Source organism: Labrus mixtus, chromosome 16, assembly GCF_963584025.1.
Source record: "Labrus mixtus chromosome 16, fLabMix1.1, whole genome shotgun sequence".
Lineage (NCBI taxonomy): Eukaryota > Metazoa > Chordata > Actinopteri > Labriformes > Labridae > Labrus > Labrus mixtus.
The window spans coordinates 14,629,815-14,640,843 of record NC_083627.1 but is presented as its reverse complement, the minus strand read 5'-3'; positions in this window follow the sequence as shown (position 1 = coordinate 14,640,843).

Sequence of the window (11,029 nt, the reverse complement as noted above, 5' to 3'; positions counted from 1 at the left end):
GAATGTCCCAAAAGACACGTGCACACACGCACGTGGTTATGCTGAAAGCCAGTTCCAGAGATACTAGAAGTTGAGCCACAGCCCTGCAGAACTTTACTCGCCTCATTCGTCATGCACATTATTGAACACACACACATCATACCCCCCCCCCCCCCCACCCCCCTTCCTGTTGGATCTAGTTTGCTCTGTTCTAGGAAAAATGAGGCTTGACTTTTAAAAGGGAATGTTCTGGACCTTGTCAGTAGGGTTTGGTACCGGTCATTCAATCACTGCCTTCCGAGACAAACTCACAGTCTTAAATGATTCATCATGCTCTCTATGTTTGCCTCTTGTTCCAGCCAGACTCAGACAAAGAAAGAATCTGGACACTTCTGAAATGACTAAAATATGGGAATGCTTCACTGCATTTCCTTTCAATATGATCTCTTTGTGATCAAGGAGTGTGCAATTTTGCAAAATCCCTCACACAACTACAAAGGGTGTACTCCAAAGCCAAATATCCTCTGAGTGGAGACATAACACCTCCTTCAATACTTTAAGACTGCCTATAAAAACAGACTTGACTGGGATTTTCATTAAAACTAAAATAATCATACATACTGTAGGACCAGTTTAAAATATTTTCAAATGTTATATCTGCCATGATATGTTCACTAGATGTCACTGTTTTACATAGCTACTCCTTTGCAATTCATTGCTCCACTCGGCTACAATACATTTGTTTTATTCTCCTGACTATAACACCAGCTCAGCTCACACCTTACATTAATGATATCATGTAGAAGTATTGTTTTTGAAAAATAAATCTGCAAACTAGCAGAGGCTGGATTACAAGCTGGTATAAAGGGCTGTAACTTTATTTTACACAAGATGATAATAGTGAGATTAAATAAACCCCAAAAGCGTTTTGCTTCTTTTCTGATCTCTGTGTTTCAACCCTCATTCCAAATCGGCCAAGGTTCATCAGAGAGACTCAGTGTTGCTGACTGATGCATACAGTGCATTTGCCTTCAACAAATTTAAATGATTAACCTTTTCAATTCACCTTTTCATGTGAAGCTGTTAGAACATCGGAGATCTGAAGTTCATTTCTCATGCCATTTCTTATGCTGCCAGAATCATTTGAGCTTCTCTGTGCTGTTTAATGGACACCGAGCTCAGCCTTGACCTAAACAAATGCGGTGGGAGTGTTGCTATTAATATCCAGCCAGTCTTTTGGCAGCAGATAGCTGATACTTAAAGAGAGAGAGACGGGGCATGATGGGAGTGAACTGCTTGACTGCTGCACAAGGGAAACTCGATGCGTAACCTAAGAACACTTTCTTTAATCTGTCAGTAAGCATCTTAATTCATAAATATGCAATAACACTGGCATGGTGTGTTATAGACAGATTTTGAATTACAAGCAGTGGCTGGGATTCTTTTTTTTTTTTTTTACCTATATGGCTCTAGGCTGGCAGATGTCAGGGTTAAATGACTTTCTAGTCGTATTTTTTTTTTTTTTTTCAATTATCCAACATTTATTTAGCAATTGTGTTTGTAATCTAGATATTTGGGATATGATTGCATTATAGTCAACCAGGCAGAGAATCACAGAATATAATGTTAATGACTAAATAAAAAATACCTCGTGTTTATGACTCCAAAAATCTAATTTACACTCCTTGCAGTGTTTATTGTTGTATTTCTATTAAAACGGTATCTCATTCATGCCAAACTTGCTCTCAGGATCCATTGGCCCTCTAATAAAGAAATTCCTTGGTGCCAAGGTAGACCCAGTTTCTGAGGTGCAATGCAAACATTCCAAGTGTTTTAGCCAAGGCGAAATTAAATTCCTCAAATGATTATTGCTCAAGTCTTTTTTTCTCTTCTGGTGCACTCATAAAAGAAAAGACCTGCAGGTGCAGGAAGAACATTCCTCTATTTTGCTATTGTTTTATAAGGGGAGTTTTTCCCCCTTTTTTCTCTGTACTCTATTCCTGTAGTCTACGGAGTCTGAGCCAGATAGAAGGATGGCGTTCCAACACATGGCAATTCAACCCAAACATCTGCGCTTTCACTGACACAAAACACAGACTCGCTTGCTGCAATACTATTACAAATGAAGTATCGGTTGTATTGGGGAATTGCTGATGCATGTTTCTGACATTGCGATTTTAGGATTGACATTTATAGATCTCCAGTTGATGGATGTAGGACTGATGTTTCACCTTACACAGCTTTCATAAAGTTCACCTCCTTCCACCAAGCCTTTACTCAACCCGGCCCTTTGTTCAGCCAGGCCAACATCATCAAACTATTGAGGGCCTATTCAAAATGGCAAATAAAATCAAAGTAAGAAATTGAAATCCCAGGCTTGCATGAATTTGAGCATGGCCACTCATTATGTAACTCAGAGTGTGCACACCCTCGTCGCTGTATGCTCTCCAGACTACGTCTGGGCATCTCCCTGATAGGCAGATAGTGTCCTGGGGGGGATCTCCTCCCAGACCTGGATCAGGGAATCAGTTAGTGTGAAATCGGACATATCATATATATATATATATCGGTGATATATTCTCGACTACCACAAACAGTTTACTGGTAGCTTAGTGTGGTCAATGCAAGGCATCTGTAAAAAAATGCTCCTTATATGGATTTGTCTTCCAATAACTCTTTTTACAACTTCACACACTGTGCAACATTGATTATTTGGAAAGGAAAATATACATGTCTGGTTTTCTGTTACAATAAATGGCAATGGCAAATAACACTGGAAATGATATTAGTACTATTAAGAATAACATGACTTCCCTCATTCATTTATATCAGCAGAAATACAGCAGACAGGCCTAGTAGTTACCATCACACCTGAGTACGAATAGTAATTATCACAACAATTGAGGAGTGCCTCGCTCCGAGTGCCGTCTGCATATCTATGAACCAACCTTCCAATTCATAACATCATGTACTGCATAGCCACACATTGCATATAGTTGTTACTGCTGGTACTACGCATTACACACAGCTAACGAGCATTAGCATTAATTACAGATTACACATGTAACACTTTAGAACCATATGAAATGAAAACAGCAATCACACGTTGATTGACCCACAAAGGTTCTCACTGTCCAAATAATGGGGGGCTAAATAACTTTTGACTTTTACTGAACCAAGAGGCAGATCAATTGTTGTCTGGATATGCTTCTGATCAACTAAGATGGTGCACAACCCACGTCTGCCGGGATTGATTGATAGGTGATTTGACCTTAAGCAATTAACAGTAGGTTGGACTTAGCTACTGACAGGCTGAGATAAACTAAGGCATAGGCTAGATATTTGAGAAATATAGAATAATAGAGGTAGAGAAAAACATGAAAAGATATGGAATCTTCTTAGCTAGCTACTGACAGTGTGTGGCGGTATTAGTGGCATTGGGCGCTCACTACATAGCTTCCCAAAGGTGCATGATTGGATTTAGGTCAGGGGAATGAGAGGGCCAGTCAATGTCATCAATGCCGTCATCAATGCCTTCATCGGCCAGCAACTGCCTGCCCTACGCTCTGGCCACATGAGGCATTGTCATGCACCAGGAAGAATCCATGGCCCACTGGACCAGCGTCTGACAATCCTGGTCATCCTGGCACTCAACAACAGCAGTCATGGCACCGTTGACTATGACATGGAGGTCATTGTGACCCTCCAAGGATATGCCTCCCCACCCATCACTGACACACAGCCCAACTGGTCATGCTGGATGATGTTACAGGCAGCTTAACGTTCTCCATGAAGTCTCTAGGCTTTTTCATGCCTATAACATGTGCTCATCTGTGGAGAAAACTGGGCACCAATGGCATACCCTGGTGCTGGGCTGTGAGAACATGTCCCAATAGAGGATGTAAGGCCCTCAGGTTCTTACAGTCTGGTAAACATGCACCAGTGGACTGCTGGAGGTAAATTTGTAGGGCTCATGGACATGCTCCTACTGTTCCCTCCTCAAGGAGCAGATACCTCATACTGCTGGGTTGATGCTGTTCTAAAGCCCTGTTGACCTCCTGGTATCTCCGCCATGCTCTTGATACTATGCTGGTAGACACAGCAAACCTTCTTGTGGCCCACAAGTATGGATGTGTCATCATAGAGGTGCTGGACTACCTATGTGACCTGATGGACTGCAGGTACCACCTCATGCTACTAGTAGTGACAAGGACACTAGCAGAACCCAAAACTGTAGAATAATAAGTTGCTGTGACTTTCATTTGCACCAAAGCAGGTGAAATTGATTCACAATCACTATTGCTTCCTAAATAGACAGGTTGTTATCTCTGAAGTTTAACTGACTTGGTGTTATAATTTGTCAATTAAGTGTTCCTTTAATTACTTTGAGTAGTATATAAAGTGAAACTACATGTCAAATATTTTTTTCTTAAACCCAGACTATGTTGTGCTTATTAGGTCATAATCATGATGAATTTATTATGAGTAGCTTTGTTTTGATAAGTTTTTATTTTTAAAATAAAGCTGGATGCAACATCATGATCGACAGCTATGTTGAGTAATGTGGCTCCAGCATTCTTCACTGGATCATCAGAGAAAATGAGGAAAGGTAAAAGAAAAGTTAAAGAAAAAAAAATACAATTGTAAAATGTTCCATAACCGCAAGAGTCTGCTCCAAATTGACAAAAGATTTTGTTTTGCAGTGGACTGTACTGTTCTGAGGGAATCTTTGACGTGGGCTGACGTGCTTAAATAAGTGAAAAGGACATGGCCTCAACGTTAGGAGACAGAGAAGCCCTGTCCATTTATTATACAGTGAATTGGCCCCACCAAAAACCGTTAGGCCGTTACGCTTTTCCCCAGCACATTTTCATCCAGTTTTTGGACATATTATACTGGGAAACCCTCTTTTATTTCCCATGCAGAGAAAGGTAATGGAAATAATAAGAAATAAATGTGTTGTGGTGATATTTAGGAGCTCTCCCCATTATTATAATTTATATTATCAAGAATATTTTACATTTTACAGAGATAACAAAAAAGAAATCATGACTATCAGTAAACACATAATTCACAAGGGTAAGTCACATAAATTCTGTCTGAACGTGGTTGTGAGCTTTAAACACATGTACCATTCTGTCAAGTATACCAGAAGAGCCTCATACACTATTTTGTTGATTTGTTTAAATGTGCCACTCTAGAGTTCCGGACTAAGATCCAAGTGTTGGTGTAGCTGCAAAGACTTGGTGGCACTAACGTACCAGGAGCCAGGATGAAAAGAATGCCCTGTTATTAGTGGAAAAGCTCCTGTTATGTGGATTAATCTACAGCTTCGACTTTGATCTCCTGACTCACTCTAAGCGACTTTGGAGTGGAATTGGGGCCAGTGCTAATTTCACACACATACAAAAACACATACATACACACAGAGTGTAAATGCTGCAAATAATGTCCAACATGGGTAAGCTAATCTAAGTTGAAACTTTAATTAAGTCTGAGAAAACATGTAAAAATAGTCAGTCCATTTCTCATTATTGCGTTACTTTAGTGACAAAATGTTGAATAATCTTGAGGTTTCCTGACACTTCTTTCCAAAAAATATTTCAAACAAATTCTATTATTTTAAAAGCAAGCACAATTCCTTACTAAATAAGCCTGGAATATTTCATTTGTTTTTAACCCTGAATGGCACTGAATGTAGATTTATTGTTAATAAATCAAGTGAAATGTATTTCTCTGCCTTTGTGTAGACCTGGGCTTATCACAAGCAAAATAACTCAAACCTATGAATACTTTTCTAAGCTCTAATTAAGACTGAAGTTTGTAATTAAGATGTTGAATTATATCCAAATCCATTGTGGACTCATTAAACAGAAAACAAAAAAGCGTTTCTAATTTAGATCTAATGACTAGCATGTGGTTAAGAGATGAATGGTGCTTGAATATGTAAAATACACTCTAACTATTGTTTAAAAACCATCAGTGAACTCCACAGTACTAGGTTCCGATATTCTTTCCAATCATGTAATGAAATATTCCAAATTTGTTTCCGAACAATATGAACCAAAAGCTTTGTTTTATAATTGTTGGGCAGCTGTGGATCAGTGGACGTCTCTCAACCAGAAGGTTGGGGATTCAAGCCCCAGCTTCTGCTGTCCAATGTCGATGTGTCCTTGGGCAAGACACTTAACCCCATATTGCACCCGCTGTTGCGTCAGTGGTGTGTTAATGTGTATGAATGAATTAATACTGATGGGCAGGGCACTTTACGTATCAGACTCTGCCATCGGTGTGTGAATGTGATGAGAATGAGGTAGTTTGACCTGCGATGTAAAAAGCCCATCAGTGTGAATAAAGAGCTAAGAACAACAAATCCAGAGGGAGTTTGACTTTACTTTCTTTATAGAAAGCCATGACTCAAATGTATATAATGTTGCATATAATACAATTAACTTTATAAGTCGGGAAATAGTGTAAAAATCGCACACAGCTATTACCTATGTTTTGTTTCTAAAGAGCACTGCTCCACCCCACTACATTACTGATTACTCTCATATCAATAGCCCCACATTTTGCCGTTTACATGTAAGCAACAACACTATTTTGGCTGATTGGTATTCAGCTGTAATTATTCTGCTCCACAGAACAAAATTGTGTTTACTAAGACAAGCAGACTTTGAATTACAATTAACAATCTTAATTACAGCTCAGTTTGCATAAAAGATGTGAAAGTCTCTGTTGATGAATTTCACCAACCAGCTGCAAGTTCTATTTTCAGCCAACCAGCCATTGGCCTTATTTTAAGCTAGCCTAGTCTGCAAGTCTTGGCTTCATAAAACCTGTGGCGTTCAAGTCTTGATCTGGCTTTCCTTTATTGAGCCTGAAATCCCTTAACTATTTTAACTTTCTCTGGACAGTTGACGGACATTTATGTCTAGTAGTCACCTTCAAGGGTATTGCTTGGCCATTTTAACAATGGCCCATTGAGGCCCCAGAAAGAGAACATTGGTCCTCATTGCTCCGGATTGAACATGTCCAAGCCTCAGGTGCCCAGCATTGCAGTGCCTTGGTTCGCAGTGCCACAGAGACTTTGCTGCACAGCCCCACAGAGACTCTGCTGCCAAGTTCCACAGAGCTGCCAATAGCCCTGCCAGGTTCCCAGTGCAATGCCTTGGGAACACTTATTTCTACATTTCAGTCACCTGCCAAGCCCAAACCAAATTTCCCGGTTCCCAGTCTGCAGCCTGGCAGGAATCAATTCCTGGGGAACATGGGACAGGTGTCAGTGTTCAGGCTGCTCATACTGAGTTGCAGCAATCTCCTGATTCTACTGAGCAGCAGCCAACATCCCTCTTCCCGCTGAGCTGTAGAAACCTTCTCCTGTCATTGCTAAGCTGCAGCTATAATGTAATATTTCTGCAATGGCTTCAACAAAAGTCCCGTTACTGCAAAGTGTCAGCGAAAGAGTTCTGCTTCTGCAAAGAGGCAGTGATTCACTTGCTTCCGCTATAATTTAGCACTTGACCTGATCCTGCTGAGCTTCTGGACTTCTTGTCCAACTTTCCTGTGACTCACCTTGGCTTTTAGACAGATAATCAGTTGCCGCCTCATTCCCCTGAGAGTTGCAACCTCTTAGTTATCCAGGTCAAACTCCAGAACTGCTTACATCTAGTTAACCTCCTGCCCATTATCCGGAGCAGGTCCATCCTTTTGACCTCCTGCCTGTCCTATAAAGCAGCTTTGTGGTCCAATTTCTAACTGCACTCCAGAGCATTTCCCCATGTCTGATCAACCTCCTGCCAATCCTACAGGCAGCTCCCTATGTTTGGTTGACCCTGCAGTTTGCAACGAACTTGACAGTTGAGGGGCGTGCGTAAAAGCAAGTTCTACATTCCCTGGCTAGCTTTGGATAAGCTGGCTTGGCAAAACCTAGAACCAAAAAAAGGAACACCAATTTAGTGAAGATGCTAAACAGAAAAAAAAAAAAATAAAAAATACATCATTACAAAAACCAACTATGCAACTTGAACTTAGACAAGAGGAATGCTGCTGGAAATGATCGTGCTTGACTGGACTTAAAGCGCCCCAAGTTGATCCTGTATTCTAATCTGACAACTGCACTTAGTATAGTTCTTACATAAAACTTGTGATTTGATGCAAAGTCAAGAATACCATTAAGGCCTGACAGTTTCCCATAATGGCTGATTAGTTAAAATGACTGTAGTGTTTGGCCAAATGAGATTAAAATTAACTTAATTCAAACCAAAGTGATCGTTAGCTGCTGCATAATCATCAGTGTATGGAAAGAACATCTGGATTTTTTTGTATTAATAAAAACTTAAGCAAACAGAAGAAAATTAGAGGAGGAAGATTTTCTTCATCATCAACTGAGTGCATAAAATAATGTACTCAACTCTGTGGTTGACCATGTGGCAACGGTCCGTGGCTTGACTAACATACAAGTTGGATATTTACATATAAAAGGGTAACATTTAATTGGACTAGAAGTCTATTATAATTATAAAGACTTTCATAAGGAAAAAAATATTGAAAAGGCAGCTGTGGTCCAGCGGTAGAGTTGGTCATCTCTGAACCAGAAGGGGGATTCTAACCCCCGGCCCCTTCAGTCACATGTTGAAGTGTCCATAAGTAAGACATCGAGCCCAGATTTGCTCCCACTTCTACTTCAACGGTGTGCGAATATGTGTGAATGGAGAATTTCTTTGGGGCAGTTGGACACTTAGTCAGAAAACTAGAAAAGTGCAATACAAGTCCAAGTCCAAGTCCACTTCCCATTCGACAAAAGTCTCACATTTCTGAGTACTGTTTTATGAAGCAGGATTTCAGGGTAGCTGGATAACGTCAGGTTTATTCACAGTTATACACATCGACTTAAGGGATCTGTACTGGGGTACATTGCCATGGTAACAAGTGGTGCATAATGTGTTTAATATAGTAGGTCAATGTGACAATGTAGCCAGGTTAAATCGCTTACTCATTAATCTCGCTTCATAGTGCAGTCCTCAGCTAGAAAAAGAGCATCAATGTTCAAAAAAATGTTGTCAGCAATAGATCTGTAGACCAACCATCCATAGACACTGTCCAAACAGACACACCTAAAAACACAAAGTGACACAAAGCATCATCCACAAAACATTGAATGAGCACACACTTGTACCCTGAAAAAGATGACACACACAAACACACACATGGACACACCGTGTCAGGATGACCTAGTTTCATGTGGCTGGATGTTTGTTTACTCCACGGACCTCCCAGAGGTTTCAAACTAGTAATAACACCATGGGTTTGTGACCTGTACCTTTATGACATTTTAATTATTTCACATATCCAAACACACACACTCAGACAGCACAGTGCTTTCATGTCTGTTAGGTGTCCAAGTAAACGTAAGCATATTGTACACTGTATTTACAACTGGAGATCATTTATCCCATTGTGGTGATTCAAGTAATGGTGTGTTTCATATGCATGTCTGAGTTGACCTCCCAAGGCGAAGTCAGATTCTTCCACATCTGGGAATGCCTAACTATTTCCCAACAAGGGTCAGAGGAATTTTTATGTAACAGCCACGCTTCTCCTGTGTTGTCAAAACACTGCGCGTGTCCACGTGTTTGTGCGGCTGACCCATTTCAGTGGGAAGCATCAAGCTGTTTCTGTTGTCAATTGCATAATGCTATTACACATAACCTATGAATGCAAACAAACAAAGCAGTGGGACTTACCGGTCATCAGACCAAGTCAGGCCTTTGCCTTTAAAGTTTGTTGGCTTTCCTGAAAGGCCCTATGCTTTGAAGTGGTGGAGGGTTTTCATCCATTAAAGGCTCTGGTTTCTATCAGCACACAAAGTTTGATGTAGAAGTCCTTGGGCAATATTTCAAGGCCTCAGACATTCATGATTATCTACTGTAAAAAAAATATTTTATTTCATTATTTATTTAATATTTCAATATTTTTTCTTTCACAAGTTAGAAAATCTTTATTAGGACATAAATGGAACAAAATACTGAGGTGAAAAACTAAACTTTTCAAACTGTTAGATCACTTACATTTTAAGACTAAAACTCAAAGTTTTTGAATATGATGACTTGTGCAGTATGTTGCCCTCGGCCAAGCATATCTAAGATGATCCACTTCAGTAATTCACAACTACCAAATAGTTAAGGGTTATTGCCTGTGCATGTGGCTGGCAAATTAATATGTAGGCGGAGGGAACAGGTGCTAATTTTTTCATGTGACATTTTCATATGAACCTTACTGATAGAGACCAGCAGCTATAGCACACATTTTTGTTGCGTTGTTGAAATCAGTTGAATGAACATCATTGTTAACCTCCTCTCACTGTGGAGATCCATATCAAAATGCTGATGGAAATGTTTTGAAGTAATCCTGACAGCACAACTTCTCCGTTCTCCTTTGTCAGTCTGTGTACTTAGAATTTTCAAGTCAATTAAGCAAAACAATCCTGGTTATTTGGTTTAACAATTGAACACATTGGCAATTATTAGGAAAGTGTAGCACATGTCACAGTCACCCATTCACACCACACATTCACACACTAATGGCAGAGGCTGCTAACATATATAAAGTGTCCATCAGTATTAACAAATCCAATTGTGCTGACGCAGCAATTTATGGTTCAGTGTCTTGCCCAAGGACATTTTGACATGTTCCTTCAGGAGCTGGGGTTAAAACACCCCACCCTTCCAGTTGAGAGATAACTAACTCTACATCTTTAATATTTATAAAAATGACAATAGATGTAAGCCTGATGTTAATTGACTTAGGGAATAGTGAGCTGAGTGTGGAGAAAATGCAAGTGAAAGTTAACTTAGATCAAGTGTGCATGAAGGGCCAGCAGGCAATAATCCCCCAGAAGGATGTTAATAGAAAAAACACATGCAAATTGAATGTAAACCCCTCTTCTTCTAAGGTGCAATTTGTTGCAGATGTTCAAAGGGTTTGGTTGCCGATCTTCTATTTGCTCCTGAAGTGTGCATATTCTCTGCTACAGCAGCTCTGCCACTTG